The sequence below is a fragment of the Dama dama genome, chromosome 7, assembly GCF_033118175.1.
Source record: "Dama dama isolate Ldn47 chromosome 7, ASM3311817v1, whole genome shotgun sequence".
Classification (NCBI taxonomy): domain Eukaryota; kingdom Metazoa; phylum Chordata; class Mammalia; order Artiodactyla; family Cervidae; genus Dama; species Dama dama.
Genome location: NC_083687.1, coordinates 11,012,991 through 11,035,240, shown reverse-complemented (window position 1 = coordinate 11,035,240; position 22,250 = coordinate 11,012,991). Strand labels below are relative to the sequence as shown.

At 40.1% G+C, this 22,250-nt stretch overlaps 1 protein-coding gene and 1 non-coding gene across 2 annotated transcripts in view; one reads left to right on the top strand and one right to left on the bottom strand.

Moving 5' to 3' along the window:
• The window catches only part of NUDT3 (nudix hydrolase 3), a 114,183-nt gene that overhangs the window by 67,232 nt on the left and 24,701 nt on the right, over positions 1-22,250 (top strand). The window lies entirely within an intron of this gene.
• Positions 20,527-20,633, bottom strand: LOC133060072 (U6 spliceosomal RNA). Its single transcript, XR_009693734.1, has one exon. It is a non-coding gene; the product is annotated as a U6 spliceosomal RNA (small nuclear RNA).

Sequence of the window (22,250 nt, the reverse complement as noted above, 5' to 3'; positions counted from 1 at the left end):
AAGGGAAGGCTCTATGTGACTGCTGTGTTTTAACCTTTACTTTCTGGCCCCAGCCTAAGCAGTTGTAAATGGAAAGGGGGCATATGGTATCACAGAATCTATTAGGGAAATAGCATTAATTTTTTTTTAAATGTCAGAACTTTAACCATAAAATATATATCATAACATATTAAGAATATTTTCGGCCATTTCAGCATGGTAAATGAAGCAGGGTAAAGGGATCTCTAGCTCATAAGCCCACAGGGAAGCAGACAGGTGGTTGACAGTGGGTATAGCTCTGATAAAGTGGGGAGAGCCTACCGAGGCCAGAGGCGACTTCTCTCAGGCCCAGCCAGTAGTTTTCATGTGGCGATTAAGACCCAGTGTGACTCTGCTGTTTTAAGAGAAGCATGAAAACTGGATTCTTATGTGAGATCTCCTGATCTTTCAATGTAGACAGCTAATTTTTAAAAATTGTTTTTAAAATGTTAATCAGATAATATATGCATAGTAGATTAAAACAGCAGTAGTAGTACTAAAAGGCTCATAATGGAAAACAACCAAAAGACGTGTTCTTAATTAGGTGTATGATCTGTGTTACAGACTTTTACTTTATTTTAAACTGTAAACTGGTAAGCCTCCAAACTTTTGGAAGAAGACAGTTTTATTTTTTAGTCTCCTACATGATGAATGACCTGGAGAAGGAAATGGCAACCCACTCCAGTAATCTTACCTAGAAAATTCCATGGACAGAGGAGCCTGGCAGGCTACAGCCCATGGGGTCGCAAAAGAGTCGGACATGACTGAGTGACTAAACAACAGGAACAACATGATGAATGAAGGCAAGAAAAGGTCTTTAACCTTGGGAATATTGCATTGTTTAATAGAAGTGTCAACACGAGAAACTATACCCGGATGTAAGTTCCTGTACATCTCAAGAGTGATCACAAACCAACCCTGTTTATTTGTTGAAAACCAGGCTTTATTTAGATAGCATTTTCTGAATTTCTATTACTTAATTTTTAAGGAACTTAAAATCACATGAATATGAATTATTAATAATAATGTTCTGTGTGCTATGCTTAGTCACTCAGTCATGTCCGACTCTTTGCAACCCCATGGACTATAGCCCGCCAGCCTCCTCTATCCATGGGATTCTCCAGGCAAGAACACTGGAGTGGGTTGCCATGCTCTCCTCCAGGAGATCTTCCCAACCCAGGGATCAAGCCCAGGTCTCCCACATTGCAAGCAGTTTCTTTACCATCTGAGCCACCAGGGAAGCCCAAGAATACTGGAGTGGGTGACCTGTCTCTTCTCCAGGGGATCTTCCCAATAATAATGGACTTGTATGGCTATGTGCTATGTGTGCTAAGTCACTTCAGTCGTGTCTGACTCTTTGTGACCCTATAGACTGTAGCCCACCAGGCTCCTCTGTCCATGGGATTCTCCAGGCAAGAATGGGAGTGGGCTGCCATGCCCTTCTCCAGTGTATGGCTATGTGCACCTATAGATTTATCTTTAAAATTGATTTATGGGAATTCCCTGGCAGTCTAGTGGTTCAGATTCCACAAGTCCACTGCAGGGGGCCCAGGTTCAATCCCTGGTCTGGGAGCTAGGATCCCACAAGCCATTTGGCCAAAAATAAATAGATTAAAAAATAGGCAAAAGATCTTTCTATATGTTTGAAATTTTTCAAAATAAAAAGTTAGGAAGAATACACCATGGAATATTACTCAGCCATTAAAAAGAATTCATTTGAACCAGTCCTAATGAGATGGATGAAGCTGGAGCCCCTTATACAGAGTGAAGTAAGCCAGAAAGATAAAGAACATTACAGCATACTGACACATGTATATGGAATTTAGAAAGGTGATAACGATAACCCTATATGCAGAACAGAAAAAGAGACACAGAAATACAGAACAGACTTTTGAACTTTGTGGGAGAATGTGAGGGTGGGATATTTCAAAAGAACAGCATGTATACTATCTATGGTGAAACAGATCACCAGCCCAGGTGGGATGCACGAGACAAGTGCTCCGGCCTGGTGCACTGGGAAAACCCAGAGGAATCGGGTGGAGAGGGAGGTGGGAGGGGGGATCGGGATTGGGAATACATGTAAATCCATGGCTGATTCATATCAATGTATGACAAAACCCACTGGAAAAAATAATAATAATAAAAAAAAAAAAAAGTTAGGAAGAAAGTAGACATATGTCTATATATATATATATATACTTGCCAACTATACTCAGAAGCTTCAGGAGGAAACCATGAAGGACAGCAATATGATGGATGTCACTTTCCCCAAGAAAATATGTTTCTGTAAGTACTACCATGTCTTTGTTTTTACTTTGTAAGAAGGTAGTTCTTTTTAGCTTCTTTGGTCAAAGCATTATAAAATATAAGAATCATGTCTATTAATGCATTGTATATAATTATCTTATTATAATTTATTCTTCTCCAAGAATTTAGTGGGGAATGTGGTTCAGTGATAAAACATTTCAGGGAAGCCTTTGTTCACCTGACATGTGCATACATGTTTGTGTGTGGGAACATATTTATTCTGCCCTCCTAGAAAATCATGCACACAAGAATATAGCGAAAGAGGTTAAGAGCTTTTCCTTAGAAAAAATCATTTAGAATATATAAAACGAACAGAGAAAACATACCATGTCTTAGATGGAAGCTGGGGTGAGGCCGTTTTATGTTAGAGGGCAGATTGAATCCCGCAGATCTCTGGCAAAGGCCCTGAAGTAAATCCGTGTTGAATCTCCTGTTTCTGGCAGCTGAGAACTTAGCAAGGGCATTTCCCCAGTTACAGCTCAGGGATGGAAGGAGACCCTGGCGTGGACGCCGCCTCCAGTGAGGGCTTGGCCGAGGCAGCTGTGATAATCCCTCTGCTCAGTTTTGCTCTGTGCTCACGTGACCAGTAGTCGCATTCAGCTCTGGCCCCAGAGCAAGGAATGCCTCTCTCTCCTTTCAGAGGAGGGCGCCTCTCTGCTCCCAGGCAGCTAAGAAACGGTAAATAGCTACTCCTAGGTTACTTCCATAATGATTTCTGGATTCAGCCTTAAAACGGTTGAGAATTTTTAGTGACTGTCAGTTTGGCGTTTGCAAAGCTATTTAATAGATACTCTTGACTTTATGAAAATTGATTCAATATTACATTTTTTGTTAGTGACTGTGTTAGTTTAAATACACAGATGCTTTTGACTAGGAATTTCCATTAGAATGATTTGTAGACATTTTAATCTTAAGAACAGAAACAGTATAATCTGAACCGGACTCTTGTTATGGGGGCTTTTAAGTGCATCCTCTAGCATTCTGTGGTGCTGTTACTATAGCCAGTTTACTTGATTTAGTAATTGAGCTTGGTGACCACTTCAGCTTCCCATTTTTCTAATTCTAAAAGTAATACATGTTCCTAGCAGAATGAAAAACCTGTAAGTACAAAAATGACAGTATGTTACTTTAGTTCTATGGCTGATTTTTTTTTCTCCAACTGTTTAATTATGAAATTTAACAAACATGTAAGTATAATTTTAAAATAGTGAAACAAACAGTGTATCCCTTCTTCTAGATATGATATCTGTTGACTTGTTGCATATTTGCCTTATTTCTCTGTGTTTATATCAATACCCATTTTTGACTCTGCCATTTGAAAATAAGTTGTAGCTGTCATGGCACATTACCTCAAAATTCTGTTTTTTATTTAGCATGCATCTCTTTAAGGCCAGTCCCTTACATTACTACATACCATTGTTGCACCTGAGAATTCATAATAATTCCATAATGTCATCTAATATTTACTCCATATTCAGATGTCCCCAGTTATCATGAAATGTCTATTACACCTATTTGTTTTCTCACACATTGCAGTTGGTGGTGTGCCTTTTCAGGCTCTATGCTATGATAGAGGTATGTTTATATGATAAGTAGAACTATACACTAAGCCCTTCCACACCCTGCTCACCATAATGGTGACTTTTTAACAGTCTAGGAACATTGTCTAATAGAATGTCTCACATTCTGGTTTTGTTTGATCGTTTCTTTCAGGTGTCTTTTAATTTATTTCCTTTTCTTCTGTATTTCCAGCAACTTAGTCAAGAGCAGTGTTATTTGGTAAAATTTTCTGAAGTGATCCATATCTGCAATGTTCGGTGTGGTAGCCACTAGCCATATATGCCTATGTAAACCAATAAAAATTAAAATTCAATTCCTTAGTCACACGCACATTTCAAGTTCAGTAGCTACATGTGGATCATGGCTACCATGTTGAGTAGCACACAGACAGAGACTTGATGAGATTGAGGAGAAGCATTTTTGACAAGTTGCCACTTAGGTGATGTCATGTGCTTCCTAATACTTAAGTCAGGAGGCACATCATATCAGGCTGCCTTGCCATTAATGATAAAATGTTTGATCAGGTAATAATTGACAGTTTGTTGTAGAAGTGGATTTCTTCTCATGCAGCAAAACTGGTAAGTAATCTGTTGAACAATTCTTCCAGGCTATATGAATGTCCTCTTGTCTCCCAGCAGCCCAACAGTCTTGCTAATAGTTTCAGCATCTACTGCTGAACCTTATCAAATCAGATATTATAGCAGAGACTGAAGAACAGTGGTTTTCTAATTCTTTTTTTCTAGGGTTAAATTCTTCTTTAAAGGAAAGTTCTATTCTTCCTCCCTCCCCGCTTTTTCCTTATTTTAAGTAACCCCACTGAACTAATGGATTTTCCTATTTTTTTCCATTATGTTACAAGCAGTTGCTGTCTTTATTCTCTTTAATTACCCCAGATTTGACCAGCGTGCACCCTTTCAGGTCGCCTCCTGTGTCCTTCTGATGGGGCCCTTGGTTGTTTGAGTGCTCCTTGCACTGTGATGTCAGGCCGCCTCCTGTGTCCTTCTGGCGCGGCCCTTGCATTGTCTGAGCGCTCCTTGCACTGTGATGTCAGGCCGCCTCCTGTGTCCCTCTGACACGGCCCTTGCATTGTCTGAGCGCTCCTTGCACTGTGATGTCAGGCCGCCTCCTGTGTCCTTCTGACACGCCCTTGCATTGTTTGAGTGCTCCTTGCACTGTGATGTCAGGCCGCCTCCTGTGTCCTTCTGGCACGACCCTTGCGTTGTTTGAGTGCTCCTTGCACTGAGATGCAGTAAGGTATTCCAGGCTCTCCTTTCTGTTGTTGCTGTTATTTGTTGTTTGGGGGACTTCTAAATTGTTTTGTTTTTATTCTTCCAGGCTCACCTTGAGTTTTCCTGTCCCAGACTTGTCAGCCATTTCTCCAGAGAATTCCCTTTTAGTGGAGAATGTTCTTTAGAAACCAAGGTTACGGTGCTGGGTGTGTTCACTGCTACTGGGGTGTCATTGCTGCTAGGCTCTTTTAGTAGACAGTAATAAAAAAACATATTTAAAAAGAATCATAATTTACATTTCAAATTTAACAACTTTTTTCTTAATTTCTTTTATATTTATTTATATTTTCCCTTAAGATACTGTTTCTTAACAGCATTCTGATAACATTGTTATTGGTTTCTAATAACATAATTTGCTTTATCATATTATAAATGATGTGTTAGTTGCATTATTGATATTATCAGGTGAAGCTTTATAGAGACTGAGAATGTATTCTAGCTGTGTGATGTGAACCTTCTGGTTTCAGGAAGAGTACTGGGTATGGGTAGAATAGAATAGCTTTTGGTACAATTTGGATTATTTAGGGATTGACTCTGTGTTGATTTGATTTGGTGGTAAATGAATGACAAGACCATATTAAAGAGGACGTAGTTGGCACCAGCAGGAGAGTGTTACTTATTTTTTCTTTGTAAACCTAGATTATAGTTTGATTTACAGTGTACCTAATGTACTTTTTCTTTGCCCTGCTTTGGGGAACTATTTTAAGACATAGAAGTAGTAAAATGAATTAAGGAACATAACCGAAGAACTTGGTAGGGAGGTTTTCATGCTGCTTCTGTGTAAGCTTTGGCCTGTAGGTGCCCTTTATTGTGTGGGTCAGTGGACATTCTATGGGTGGCCCCTTATATGGACAGGTAACCATTTTCTAACTCTCTTTGTACATTTGCAAATGACCGCTTAAATCAGAGTGCTTCTCAACCTTGTCAGACTCAACACTTCCTTTCTATAGGAGATAAGTGTTTTCCTACTTATGTATGTTTGTGTGTGTATGTATGTGTGTGTACCTCCTCTATTAGTGTTCATAGACTAGAAAGGAATTGAATTCTAGGCTCAAATAGTTAAAATGAGATTTCCCACCCACATAATTGTGTGGCAAGACTTTGAAAAGTCATGTAGGGCAGCTCTTGGGCAAGATCAGTCTTCCTGTTACAGGGTGTCTAGCTTTCCTGCTTTCTTCCTATTGGTTCTCTTCCATCATTGTGACAAGCAAAAACACCCTCATTCGTCTCCATAGTGCCCCTGGGGACCGTTATGCTTGTGGAGAAAGTCTTATTTTGAATGGTCTGGGAGTTCTTTTGTCCCTGCCACCACCCCCAGATGCTAGTTACTTACTCATCCTTAATTGGTAACTGTTGGTCAGGCTGTCACCATCAGTCTGGTTAGGTTTGGGACTGGTGTCCTGAACACCACAGATGGAGTAAAGGGAAAAAACAGACTGTGAAGATAGCAGGATGGCAGAGGGCCTTGACAGCCTGGTAGAGAGGCATTCAAGGTTGAGGAGGTTTTAGGACCTGGGTGCCTTGGTGAGCGTGGATTGCAGCTCAGTGACTTGTGAACTCCTGGAACAGAGAGGGGAAGAAACTGACTGTTGTTCTTCCCTGGGCTTTCCCACTTCTTAGTGGAAAGGAAATAATATATTCGGGGGGAAAATATATCTTGCTGGTCATCAAATAAATGCAAATTAAAATAAGCCAGAAAAAAAAATAACCCAGTATCTTGATCTTATCGAGTTAGACAAGATTTTAAAAATTTATTCTATTGATGATGATTAAGGAATAGGCAATATGTTTTAACAGTCAAAAATGTCTGTCTATACTATTTGGAAACTGTACACCAATCATTCCAGCTGCTTTCCATTTCAGGACATGCCACAGATGTGCATGTCATATGCACATGACCATGCATGTGGTTCCCTCCAGCTGGAGAACCTGCCCTGTCCCCTTGCTACCTGGGCACATCTTTTTGAGTTTTCTGCTCAGCTACTACATTTTATGAATGCTTTCATGACTTGTATAAATGTTTTTTCCATCATCCCATTATAAGTTTTAAGTGTATTTTCCCCATATGTTCTCAGTGTGGACATTTTGAAAAACAGAAAAATAAAAAGAACAAAATTTAAAAAGAGTTTTCTAACTTTTCTCTTCGCTGTCATTTTTGGTTATCCCAGCCCTTCTTCCTCTTCTCTTACCACAGGCTTGGAAGCCTTGACCGAGTCTTAACAACTCTCTGTGCCTCTTGGTGTATATCTGAGCCAAGCATGTTGACTTCTAAGTATATGTAAAGGAATACTTATGCACGGGCACAAAGAAGCGTGTACTAAATGTTCATTTAGCCTTTTATATAATAGCAAAAACTGGAAACAGTCTAAATGTCCCTCAGTAGGAGAATGATTATATCAGTCATGGCAGTTCATATTATGTATTATCCAGCAGCAGTTTAAAGAAGATAAAGGAAGTCTGTATAACCCAACTTGGAAAGTCCTCTGAGACGCTTAGTTAAATGAAATTTTAGTTACCTTGGGGCAGGAACTTCTCTGACGGTCCAGTGGTTGAGACTCCATGCTTCCACTGCAGGGAGCATCGGTTTGATGCCTGGTCAGGAAGTCCTGCATGCTGCGTGGTGTGGCAAAAAAATAAATAAAGTCACTGGAGAGGGGATGATCATATAAGAAAATAAATAACTGTTGGGGAAGGAAGTTGGACTCGGGGGAAGCCCCTGGAAATTTTCTTTTATCTCTCTTTTTTTTTTTTTTTTTTTAATTTTAGTTTTTTACAACCCCAGAGTCTGGGGAGAAATGTGAAGAGATCAAGTAGTTGTAAAAGTCAGTATTTAATGACTTTAGTCATAAAATATTTAGTGCTTAATGGCATAGCCATGATCCCCCATGGAATTCTAAGGGGATGTATTTGGGTTCAGAAAGATTAAAGTTAGAACTGCTAAAGTTTTGTTCTGTATTGTCTTCTTGAGTCCAAGGAAATGAAAGCAAAGCCATCTCTGGGGGGCAGATGGCAAGACTTCAGTTACATTCTTTGTTTTTATTTTCACTTATGATGCAAGCTTACTTTTAGCTTTGAAACAATCTTAGCATTCAAAGAATTTTTTTTTTTTTAATTAGAATGATGGTGAAGATAACGTTATTGGGGCAAGGGATGGTTCACATGGAGATCATCAAGACCATTTACTGTTTCCAGATGACTCAATTAATCATTAAAGAAGTATGACTAGAAGTAATCCATGAAGAATCATCAATGCGCTAATCTCCTTGAGAATATTGCAACTGGGTAGATATATGTGAACTCTTTTATTGGTGATGCTGACACACTTGTGTATTTGGAAACTGTTACATTGCTGCTTCACAAAATTTAAAACAATAATCATGCTATCTCATAGTTTCCATGAGACATGAATTCAGACAAAGTGCAACAGGGATGACTTATCCATGGTGTCTAGCACCTCAGCGGGAAGAATCAAAGACTAGGAACAGAACACTATTGGAAAAAAGCTTAAATAACTTTTTCTATTAGGCTTCCAGTACTCCACTCTTTTTTGACTTTTGTCCTCCATCTGAGTGTCTGCTGATCCTCCCTGAAGGTTGAATGTCCTGAAGTTCGGTTCTTCCTTTTCTTTGTTTCTCATCTACTTCTTGTTGATCTTATCCAGTCTCAAGGATTTAAATACAGTAGGTGAGTGGGTGGGTAGGTTGGTAGGTGGATGGATGGCCCATTTATCCCTAACCATTAAGATCTCCCTAATCTGCTTACTTGGCATTTCCATTGGGATGTCCAATAGGCATCTGAAACTTAAGATGTATAAAACTAAACCTGTGAGCCAGTTATCTTCTCCATCTCAGTAAAGGTCCACTTCATCTCCTTCCAGTTGCCTAACTCAAAAAACTGAGTCATCCTCGATTTCTTTTTCTCACACCCAAGTTTAGTTCATTAGTCAATTCTGTTGGCCCTACCTTCAAAATACATATATACAGAATCCTGCCACTTCTTAGCCATCTGTCTCTCTACCACCTTGGTCCAAACCACCATCACCTCTCACCTCAGTTCCTCTGCTCCCCCTTGCACTCTTACCCCTGTAAGTTTATTTTTAGCACAGCATACAAAATGATTCTATTTTAAAAACCTGGTCAGATGATGTCACTTGAAGGCCTTTCAAGCTGAAGCCTTAGAGTGGCCCGTGGCCTGGCTCCTCTGGCACTTCAGCTCCACTCCTCTCTCTTGCCCACTTGCTTCACCCCTCGCCATAGCACCCTTGCTGCTCCTCTAGCAGCAGACTTGCTGTTCCCTCTGCCTCATCACCATATACACATGTGTAGTCTTAGACAATGAATCGAGAGGAGAGAGATCCATCCTCCTGGTTTTTCCCTTCCCAGTGATTTATATAGTAATTGCCTTTTATTGGTGAAGAAATGCCATAGTATTGAAGATGGGAGAGTAACAGTTTCAAAATCAGCTATAAAGTGTTTGTACTTAACCAGAAGGTCTATACATTTATATCTGTGCCAAATGAAATATTTTCCCCATCAGTCTACCTGCCATAATGCTCATTTAGAGCTCTTCCATACTAAGCAGCCCTGTCCTTTAGATGAAGTGGCAGTTATTCATTTCATTTGGCTTGGTTTTTCTTTTTCTTTACTCTATTTCAGGGTTGAGGAGTGACTTGAGGGCATAAGCGGGCAGACTAGGATGCTATCTAAACAGTCTCTTTTATCACTCAAGAGCTAAAGGGCTCTGTGGCAGGTTCCAGAACAGATAGAGTTTTGGTTTCAAAGTAGTCATAAAATCACTGAAAAGGGCTGAGCTTTTGAAGTGATTTTTTAGAATGGAGAGTAAGGCAGTTAAAGAAGGGAAGAGTATTATTTTCAACCAAGAGTTCCTCCATGACATACTTTCCCTGAGATTTACGAGAGCTGAAAGAAAGATGATCAACTATTTATGGCTGTATGACCAGCAAAGTTCTGGATGCAAAACTGAATGAGGACCTCGCAGAGAAGGTCTTTAGGTAGCAAATGTGCCTGTCTGTGTAGGGACTATGATGTTAGGTGGAATTTATTTTTATAGAGTTATAGAATCACATTGTTGAAAAGAACATCAGGAGGTTATCTGATTTAAATACGCGCTTTTGGTGAAACAGGGCTAGACCTTTACACCTTTCAAGCCTTCATTTTTTTTTTTAATGTGTTTTTGAAAGATACTAACTCTTGTAACTTTATCTAAAAGATACTGACTCTTATACTTTATCTAAATTTACCTTTAATGCCATCCAACAATGAATTAACTATCATACACCTATTAGAATGGCTAAAATTTTAAAATGCATGCCATTTCAACAGTAGACTGAGAGTAAGAATTGCAGTTATGGTTTCTTGCTGCTTTCAAATAAACTGTTCATCTCTGTTGAGTCAATTAACTATATGTAGTTTTAAATGTTTCAGGAAGAGCAAGATCCCCTTTATAGTGATACTTGAAAACATGAAATTTTTTTTGTCATTTCAAACTGAAATTGCCAGTTCTGCCTTTAAAACCTAGATTACTGTTAAGAAAATTGAGATGTCAGGCAAAGGATCACTTAAAATTGCTAGACCAGTTTTCTTAACCCTCTCCTTTTTAAAGCTGGTCCTTCACACTGTTTCCCTCCCCCCCCTCCAAGATTCTCAGGTAGTTTAGAGGGCAGATTTATGTAAAATACCTCAGTTATTGCAAAACAAAAAATAACTCAAGATCCCATTTATCTTGCCTGCCCTCCAAAAGGTGTCCTAATTTATTCTCTCATTGGCAGAGATGAGGAGGGCATTAGTATGGTGGGTGTACGGACTGTGGAGTCAAAGACACTTAGGTCCAAATTCTGGTGCTGCTGCTTAACTGCATGGCATTGGCATATTATTTATCATCTCTAAGTATCAGATTTCTTTTCTGGAACATAGAAAGCATGATAATACCTGCTTCATAGGTAGACATTTAAGTAAGAACTCAAATACTAGGTCTTATTATCACTGGAAAAGATGAGTGATTTGACCTGAATCACACAGAAGAGCTGGAGAAGGAAATGGCAAACCACTCCACTACTCTTGCCTGAAAAATTCCATGGATGGAGAAGCCTGGTAGGCTACAGTCGGTAGGGTTGCAAAGAGTCGGACAAGACTGAGCAACTAACACACACACACACACACACACACACACACACACACACACACAAGAGCATAACCTGACCATTCAGAAGCCTGGTAGGCTACAGTCCGTAGGGTTGCAAAGAGTCGGACAAGACTGAGCAACTAACACACACACACACACACACACAGAAGAGCATAACCTGACCATTCAGAAGTGTTGGATTCCAAAGCCTGTTCCCCTCCCTCTCCGGCTGCGCGCGCGCGCACACACACACACACACACACACACACACACACACACACACACACAGAAGAGCATCACCTGACCATTCAGAAGTGTTGGATTCCAAAGCCTGTTCCCCTCCCTCTCCGGCTGCGCGCGCGCGCGCGCGCGCGCACACACACACACACACACACACACACACACACACACACACACACAGAAGAGCATCACCTGACCATTCAGAAGTGTTGGATTCCAAAGCCTGTTCCCCTCCCTCTCCGGCTGCGCGCGCACACACACACACACACACACACACACACACACACACACACACACACACACACACAGAAGAGCATCACCTGACCATTCAGAAGTGTTGGATTCCAAAGCCTGTTCCCCTCCCTCTCCGGCTGCGCGCGCACACACACACACACACACACACACACACAGAAGAGCATAACTTGACCATTCAGAAGTGTTGGATTCCAAATGTTCCCCTCCCTCTCCGGCTGCACACACACACACACACACACACACACAGAGAAGAGCATAACCTGACCATTCAGAAGTGTTGGATTCCAAAGCCTGTTCCCCTCCCTCTCCGGCTGCACACACACACACACACACACACACACACACACACAGACAGAGAAGAGCATAACCTGACCATTCAGAAGTGTTGGATTCCAAAGCCTGTTCCCCTCCCTCTCCGGCTGCACACACACACACACAGAGAAGAGCATAACCTGACCATTACACACACACACACACACACACACAGAAGAGCATAACTTGACCATTCAGAAGTGTTGGATTCCAAATGTTCCCCTCCCTCTCCGGCTGCACACACACACACACACACACACACACAGAGAAGAGCATAACCTGACCATTCAGAAGTGTTGGATTCCAAAGCCTGTTCCCCTCCCTCTCCGGCTGCACACACACACACACACACACACACACACACACACAGACAGAGAAGAGCATAACCTGACCATTCAGAAGTGTTGGATTCCAAAGCCTGTTCCCCTCCCTCTCCGGCTGCACACACACACACACAGAGAAGAGCATAACCTGACCATTACACACACACACACACACACACACACACACACACACAGAAGAGCATAACCTGACCATTCAGAAGTGTTGGATTCCAAAGCCTGTTCCCCTCCGTCTCCCGCTGCTCTCATTGGGAGGATGCTAGTGAGGTAGTTGAACTATATGAGCATTTTAGGTTGCTTTAAGTATATATTTAGGAAAGAAACTTGATTTATATTTTTGGCATTGGGTTTGCTGTTGCTTTTTTAAAAAATGCTCACCTGATTGAAAATATGCTGCCACCACCACCACCTTCTGGAGTTTTCTGTGTTTCTTGAGGTGTCATATCAAAACAGAAAGGGGGATGTTTTATTTTTCAGTTTTACTTATTACTTTTACATTTTATTTATTTATTTGTGGCTATGCTGGGTATTCATTGCTGCACATGAACTTTCATTGAGGTCTCAGGCTTCTTATTATGGGGTTCTTCTTGTGGAGCTTGGGCTCAAAGGTTGTGGCTTATGGGCTTAGTGGCCCCAAGGCATATGGCCCTTCCCAGACTAGGGATCAAGCGTGTGTCCCCTGCATTAGGCAGATTCTTATCCTCTGGACCACCAGGGAAGCCCCTCCACTATATTATTACAACATATTGCCACAGAAAGAATTTTATTGTAAGCATCCATATTCCAATCCCAAAGAAAGGCAGTGCCAAAGAATACTCAACATACTGCACAATTGCACTCATCTCACACGCTAGTAGAGTAATTCTCAAAATTCTCCAAGCCAGGCTTCAGCAATACGTGAACCGTGAACTTCCAGATGTTCAAGCTGGTTTTAGAAAAGGCAGAGGAACCAGAGATCGAATTGCCAACATCTGCTGGATCATCGAAAAAGCAAGAGAGTTCCAGAAAAACATCTATTTCTGCTTTATTGACTATGCCAAAGATCTGTCTAGTCAAGGCTATGGTTTTTGCAATAGTCATGTATAGATGTGAGAGTTGGACTATAAAGAAAGCTGAGCGCTGAAGAATTGATGCTTTTGAACTGTGGTGTTGCAGAAGATTCTTGAGAGTCCCTGGACTGCATGGAGAGCCAACCAGTCCATCCTAAAGGAGATCAGTTCTGAGTGTTCATTGGAAGGACTGATGTTGAAGCTGAAACTCCAATACTTTGGCCACCTGATGCGAAGAATTGACTCATTTGAAAAGACCCTGATGCTGGGAAAGATTGAAGGTGGGAGGAAAAGGGGATGACAGAGGATGAGACGGTTGGATGGCATGACTGACTCAATGGACATGAGTTTGAGTAAACTCTGGGAGTTGGTGATGGACAGGGAGGCCTGGCGTACTGCGGTCCATGGGGTTGCAAAGAGTTGGACACGACTGAGTGACTGAACTGAACTGGTATACTCACTACAAGAAGCTACTTGGATACAATCTCAAAAACGACAGAATGATCTCTGTTCGTTTCCAAGGCAAACCATTCAGTATCTCAAGTCATCCAAGTCTATGCCCCAACCACTAATGCTGAAGAAGCTGAACGGTTCTATGAAGACCTGTAAGAACTTATAGAACTAACATCCAAAAAAGATGTCCTCTTCATTATAGGGGACTGGGATGCAATAGTAGGAAGTCAAGAAACACCTGGAATAACAGGCAAATTTGGCTTTGGAGTACAAAACGAAGCAGGTCAAAGATTTTGCCAAGAGAACGCACTGGTCATAGCAAGCACCCTCTTCCAACAACACAAGAGAAGACTCTACACATGGACATCACCAGATGGTCAATACTAAAATCAGATTGATTATATTCTTTGCATCCAAAGATGGAGAAGCTCTGTACAGTCAGCAAAAACATGACCGGGAGCTGACTGTGACTCAGATCATGAATTCCTTATTGCCAAATTCCGACTTACATTGAAGAAAGTAGGGAAAAACACTAGACCATTCAGGTATGACCTAAATCAAATCCCTTACAATTATACAGTGGAAGTGACAAGTAGATTCAAGGGATTATATCTGATAGACAGAGTGCTTGAAGAACTATGGACGGAGGTTTGTGACATTGTATGGGAGACAGTGATCAAGACCATCCCCAAGAAAAAGAAATGCAGAAAGGCAAAATGGTTGTCTGAGGAGGCCTTATAAATGGCTATGAAAAGACGAGAAGCTAAAGGCAAGGGAGAAAAGGAAACATATACCCATTTGAATGCAGAGTTACAAAGATTAGCAAGGAGAGAAAGAAAGCCTTCCTCAATGCAAAGAAACAGAGGAAAACAACAGAATCGGAAAGACTAGGGATCTCTTCAAGAAAATCAGAGCTACCAAGGGAACATTCCATGCAAAGATGAGCACAGTAAAGGACAGAAATCGTATGGACCTGACAGAAGCAGAAGATATTAAGAAGAGGTGGCAGGAATACACAGAAGGACTTATACAAAAAAGATCTTCATGACCCAGATAGCCACGATGGTGTGATCACTCACCTAGAGCCAGACATACTGGAATGTGAAGTCAAATGGGCCTTAGGAAGCATCACTATGAACAAAGCTAGTGGAGGTGATGGAATTGCAGCTGAGCTATTTCAACTCCTAAAAGATGATGCTGTGAAAGTGCTGCACTCAATATGCCAGCAAATCTGGATAACTCAGCAGTGACCACAGGCCTGGAAAAGGTCAGTTTTCATTCCAGTCCCAAAGAAGGGCCATGCCGAAGAATGCTGAAACTACTGCACAATTGCACTCATCTCACACGCTAGCAAAGTAATGCTCAAAATTCTCCAAGCCAGACTTCAATAGTACATGAACCATGAACTTTCAGATGTTCAAGCTGGATTTAGAAAAGGCAGAGGAACCAGAGGTCAAACTGCCAACATCGGCTGGATCATCGAAAAAGCAAGAGAGTTTCAGAAAAACATCTACTTTTGCTTTATTGAGTAAGCTAAAGCCTTTGACTATGTGGATCACAACAAACTGTGGAACGTTCTTAAAGAGATGGGAATACCAGACCACCTGACCTGTCTCCTGAGAAATCTGTATGCAGGTCAAGAAGCAATAGTTAGAACTGGACATGGAACAACAGACTGGTTCCAAATCGGGAAAGGAGTACATCAAGGCTGTATATTATCACCCTGCTTATTTAACTATATGCAGAGTACATCATGAGAAATGCCAGGCTGAGTGAAGCACAAGCTGGAATCAAGATTGCCAAGAGAAATATCAATAACCTCAGATATGCAGATGATACCACCCTTATGGCAGAAAGTGAAGAAGAACTAAAGAACCTCTTGATGAAAGTGAAAGAGGAGAGTGAAGAAGTTGGCTTAAAGCTCAACATTCAGAAAACTAAGATCATGGCATCTGGTCCCTTCACTTCATGGCAAATAAATGGGGAAACAGTGGAAACAGTGACAGTCTTTATTTTTGGGGACTCCAAAATCACTGTTGGTGACTGCAGCCATGAAATTAAAAGACGCTTGCTCCTTGGAAGAAAATCTGTGACAACCCTAGACAGCATATTAAAAAGCAGAGACATTACTTTTAACAAAGTGCCAACAAAAACCATAGTCAAAGCTATGGTTTTTCCAGTAGTCATGTGTGGATATGAGAGTTGGACCGTAAAGAAAGCGGAGCGCCGAAGAATTGATGTTTTTGAACTGTGGTGTTGGGAAGATTCTTGAGAGTCCCTTGGACTGCATGGAGATCCATCCAGTCAATCCTAAAGGAAATCAGTCCTGAATAGTCATTGGAAGGACTGATGCTGAAGCTGAAACTCCAATACTTTGGCCACATGATGCGAAGAACCGACTCATTGGAAAAGACCTGATGCTGGAAAAGATTGAAGGTGGGAAGCGAAGGGGATGACAGAGGATGAGGTGGTTGGATGGCATCACCAATGGGAGGAGTTTGAGTAGGCTTCCAGAGTTGTTGATGGACAGGGAAGCCTCGTGTGCTGCAGTGCATGGGGTTGCAAAGAATCGGACACGATGGAGCAGCTGAACTGACTGACTGACTGACCAGTAGCACCGTGCTTGCTTTGTCACATAACTTATCTCTGTTATTGAAACCCTAACAAATAACCAGTACAAAACAACAAAAAGTCTTTTATATTTCCATCACCTAAAGATAGCCTTTGTTAACATTTTAATAATTTTCATACATGATTATGCATCTATAAATATGTGTTTATCTTTTAAAAAATAATATTGAAGTTTACCCATTTCATTAGCTCATTATATTGTGGACATTTTTTTGTGGTAATATATATACATGTGAGTAATTACTGAAAGTATATAATACATGTGAGCATTTAGTTTGATTCTAATTTTTCATTATTCTGGACTTTATTCCAGTACTTCCAATAAAATGTTGAAGAGGGATGGTGGGAGGGAGCCTTCTTGCCTTGTTGCTGATCTTAGTGGGAAGACGTTTAGTTTCTCACCGTTCATTTTGATATTAAATGTAGATTTTTTAAGATGCCTTTATCAAGTTTTGTCAAGTTTATTTACTGAGAGATTTTTTAATCATAAATAGGTGAACTTTTCCATGTGGTTTTTCTGCGTCTGTTGGTAAGTTTATGTGATTTTTCTTCCTTTAGCCCGTTGATGTGGTGGATTACATTAATTGATTTTTGTATGGAACAAGCCCTGCATACATGGGGTAAATCCCACTTGTTTGTGGTATGTACTTTTTAAAAAAAATACATTGTTAGATATCACCTTCTAATATTTAGAGGATTTTTATTACACCTGTGTTCATGAGAGATATTGCCTATAAGTTTTCTTTTCTTGTAATGTCTTTGGTTTTGTTACTAGGGTAGTGATGGCTTCATAGAATGCGTTTGGAAGTATTTTCTCTGCTTCTATCCTCTGGAAGAGAATTGATACAATTTCCTTCTTAAATGTTTGGTAGAATTCATCAGTATATCCATCTAGACCTGATGCTTTCTGTGTTGAAAGGTTATTAATTATTCAGTTTCTCTTATAGGCCTAGGTAGGTTGTCTGTTGTGTGAGTTTTTGCAGATTGTGTCTTTCAACGAATTGGTCTATTTCATGTAGGTTATTGAATTGTGGATATAGTATTTCTTGATTTATTCCTTTATTATCCTTTTGATGTCCATGGGATTTGTAGTGATGTCCTCAATTTAATTTTTGATATTAGTAATTTGTCTTCTTTTTCTTTGGTTACCCCTGTTAGAAACTTGTTGATTGTATTGCTCTTTCCAAAGAATGAGCTTTTAGTTTTGTTGTTTTTTTTCTCCATTGATCTTCTGTTTTAAAATTCATTGATTTTAAATGTTTTAAAATCTTCTGTTTTAAAATTCTGCTCTAATTTTGTTGCTTATTTTCTTTTGCTTTCTTTGGATTTTATTTGCTCTTCATTTTCTAGTTCCTAAAGTGAAAGCTTCCCTGGTGGCTCAGAGGGTAAAGCTTCTGCCCACAGTGTGAGAGACCCGGGTTCGATCCCTGGGTTGGGAAGATCCCCAGGAGAAGGAAATGGCAACCTACTCCAGTATCCTTGCCTGGAGAATCCCATGGATGGAGGAGCCTGGTAGGCTATAGTCCATGGGTTGGCAAAGAGTTGGACACGACTGAGCAACTTCATTTTCTAGTTCCTAAAGTGAAAGCTTAGATTATTGGTTTTAGATCTAATACACACATTCAGTGCTATAAAGTACCCTTTATACACTACTCGTTGCATCCTGCAACGAGTAGTTTTTATAAGTTGTATGTTTATGTTCGTTTAATTCAGAGTTTTTAAAAATTTCCTTGTGATTTCTTCTTTGTCCGGTGTGTTACTTAGAATTGTATTGTTTAATCTCCAAGTATTTTTGATTTTCCGACAGTCTTTCCTGTTACTGATTTCTCATATAATCCTATTGTGATCTGAAAGCATACATTGTATAATTTACATACTTTTAAATTTGTTAAGATGTCAATTATGGCCCATAATGTTGTCTATCTTGGTAATGTACTGTGTTAAATTTAGAAGAATGTATTCTGCAATTATTGGATTAAGTGGTCTGTAAGTATCAATTATATCTGGTTGCCCCTCTGCCTGCTGATCTGTCCATTTCTGGAAGAGGAGTATTGAAGTCTCCCAACAGTAACAGTGGATTCATCTACTTCTTGCAGTACTGTCAGTTTCTGCCTTGCATATGTTGATGCTTTATTGTTAGATGCATGTACTTTAAGGATCATTCTGCCTTCTTCTAGAAGAGTTGACCCTTTTATCATTACGTAAATAATTTTCCTTGCTCTGAAGTTTGCTGTCTCTGAAATTAGTATAGCTACTTATATTTTCTTTTGATTTATGTTAACATAGTATATGGTCTTTCTTCATCTGTTTACTTTTATTTATTTTTTTTATTTAAAAAAATTTTTTTCCATTTATTTTTGTTAGTTGGAGGCTGATTACTTTACAATATGGTAGTGGTTTTTGTCATACATTGACATGAATCAGCCATGGATTTACATGTATTCCCCATCCCGATCCCCCCTCCCACCTCCCTTTCCACCCGATCCCTCTGGGTCTTCCCAGTGCACCAGACCCGAGCACTTGTCTCATGCATCCAACCTGGGCTGGTGATCTGTTTCACCCTAGATAATATACATGTTTTGATGGTGTTCTCTCGAAACATCCCACCCTCGCCTTCTCCCACAAAGTCTGTTCTGTACATCTGTGTCTCTTTTTCTGTTTTGCATATAGGATTATCATTACCATCTTTCTAAGTTCCATATATATGTGTTAGTATACTGTAATGGTCTTTATCTTTCTGGCTTACTTCACTCTGTATAATGGGCTCCAGTTTCATCCATCTCATTAGAACTGATTCAAATGAATTCTTTTTAATGGCTGAGTAATATTCCATGGTGTATATGTACCACAGCTTCCTTATCCATTCGTCTGCTGATGGGCATCTAGGTTGCTTCCATGTCCTGGCTATTATAAAGAGTGCTTTGATGAACATTGGGGTGCATGTGTCTCTTTGAGATCTGGTTTCCTCGGTGTGTATGCCCAGGAGTGGGATTGCTGGGTCATATGGCAGTTCTACTTCCAGTTTTTAAAGAAATCTCCACACTGTTCTCCATAGCGACTGTACTAGTTTGCATTCCCACCAACAGTGTAAGAGGGTTCCCTTTTCTCCACACCCTCTCCAGCATTTATTGTTTGTAGACTTTGTTTTTTTTTTTTTATTAGTTGGAGGCTAATTACTTCACAACATTTCAGTGGGTTTTGTCATACATTGATATGAATCAGCCATAGAGTTACACGTATTCCCCATCCCGATCCCCCCTCCCACCAATTTATTGCTTGTAGACTTTGGATCGCAGCCATCCTGACTGCTGCTAAACCATCGTTGTGGTTTTGACTTGCATTTCTCTGATAATGAGTGATGTTGAGCATCTTTTCATGTGTTTGTTAGCCATCTGTATGTCTTCTTTGGAGAAATGTCTGTTTAGTTCTTTGGCCCATTTTTTGATTGAGTCATTTATTTTTCTGGAATTGAGCTGCAGGAATTGCTTGTATATTTTTTAGATTAGTTCTTTGTCTGTTGCTTCGTTTGCTATTATTTTCTCCCAATCTGAGGGCTGTCTTTTCACCTTGCTTATAGTTTCCTTTGTTGTGCAAAAGCATTTAAGTTTCAGTAGGTCCCATTTGTTTATTTTTGCTTTTATTTCCAATATTCTGGGAGGTGGGTCATAGAGGATCCTGCTGTGATTTATGTCGGAGAGTGTTTTGCCTATGTTCTCCTCTAGGAGTTCTACAGTTTCTGGTCTTACATTTAGATCTTTAATCCATTTTGAGTTTATTTTTGTGTATGGTGTTAGAAAGCGTTCTAGTTTCATTCTTTTACAAGTGGTTGACCAATTTTCCCAGCACCACTTGTTAAAGAGGTTGTCTTTTTTCCATTGTATATTCTTGCCTCCTTTGTTGAAGATAAGGTGTCCATAGGTTCGTGGATTTAAAAATATGGAACACTTCACGAATTTGCGTGTCATCCTTGCACAGGGGCCATGCTAATCTTCTCTGTATCATTCCAATTTTAGTGTATGTGCTGCCGAAGCGAGCACCATCTGTTTACTTTTAATCTGTATATGTGTTTATATTTAAAGTGGGTTTCTTGGAGACAGCATACTGTTTTTTGGTCTGTCCTGATAGCCAGTCTTTTAATTGATATATTTAGGGCATTGATGTTTAAAGTGATTATTGATATACTTGAATTAACAGCTGCTATGTTTGATACTGTTTTCTATTTGTTGCCCTTATTCTCTTGTTTATATCTTTGTTGTCCACTCTTTTTCTGCCTTTTCTGGTTCCAGTTGAGCTCTTAATAATGAATTATTCCATTTTCTCTTCTTTCCTAACATAACAGTTATGCTTCTTTTTTAGTGATTGCCCTAGAGCTTGCAATATACCACTAATCCCAGTCCACTTTCTCTTCTTTCTTTGTTTAATTTGGCTCGCTGGTCTCTGTTGGGGTGCGCGGACTTCTCTTGCTGCAGGCCGTGGCCTGTAGTGCTCGTGCGCTCGGGAGCTGCAGCACACGGGCTCTCCAGTGGTGGCGCGTGGGCCTAGTTGCTCTGCAACACGTGGGATCTTAGTTCCCTGACCAGGGATCAGACCCCGTGTCCCCTGCATTAGAAGGCGGATTCTTAACCACTGGACCACCAGGGAAGTCCCCCAAGTCCACTTTGAAATAACACTGTACCACGGTTCATGTTGGGCACGCGCCTTGTAAGAGGGCTCCTTCCCCGTCCTGTCATTGCTGTCACCCATCTCTCTCATCCTTTTGCATGTGCATACATAGGTGAGTACAGTATTGCTGTTACTATTTTTAACAATCCGTTAGCTCAGTTGAGTAAGAAAAATAAAGATTTTATTTTGCTTGTTCTGTCTCTAATATTCTTCCTTTCTTTATATGGGTCAGAGTTTCTGATCTCTGTCATTTTCCTTCTTGCCAGAGAACTCCTTTTAACATTTCTTTGAAGGCAGGCCTATTGGCAACAAATTCAACTTTGGTTTGTTTGAGAAACCCTTTATTTCACCTTCACTTTAAAGAATATCATATCTAGGTTGATGGTATTTTTCCCTTTCAACATGTTAAATATTCCACTCCTCTCTCGTCGTTTGCATGGTTTCTGAGAAGTTGAAATAATTCTTAATTTTATTCCTCTATAGGTAAGCTGTTTCCCATTCTCCTTTGGCTTCTTTTGAGGCCTTTTTTCCTTTGATTTTCTACAGTTTGTATATAATATGTCCAGCTAGGTATAGCTTTTTGTATACTTGTTTCAGTTTTCTAGTTCTCTGGTTTTGTGTCTGACATTAATTTCGGGAAATTCTCAGTCCTTATTGCTTCAAATATTGCTTTTTTTCCTTTATCTTTCTTCTTCTGGTATTCCCATTTTAAGTGTTACATGCTTTATAGTTGTCCCACAGTTCTTGGATATTCTTTCTGTTCTGGGTGCTTTTTTCCCCAGTATTTTTTCTCTTTGCATTTCAGTTTTGAAAGTTTCTATTGAGGTATCCTCAAGTTCAAGGTTTCTTTTCTCGGCCATGTCTAGTCTGCTAATGAGCCCATCAGTGATATTCTTCCTTTCTATTGACAGTGTGTTTGATCTAGAGCATTACTTTTTTATTCATTCTTAGAATTTCTGCCTCTCTGCTTGTGTTACCCATTGTTTCTTACT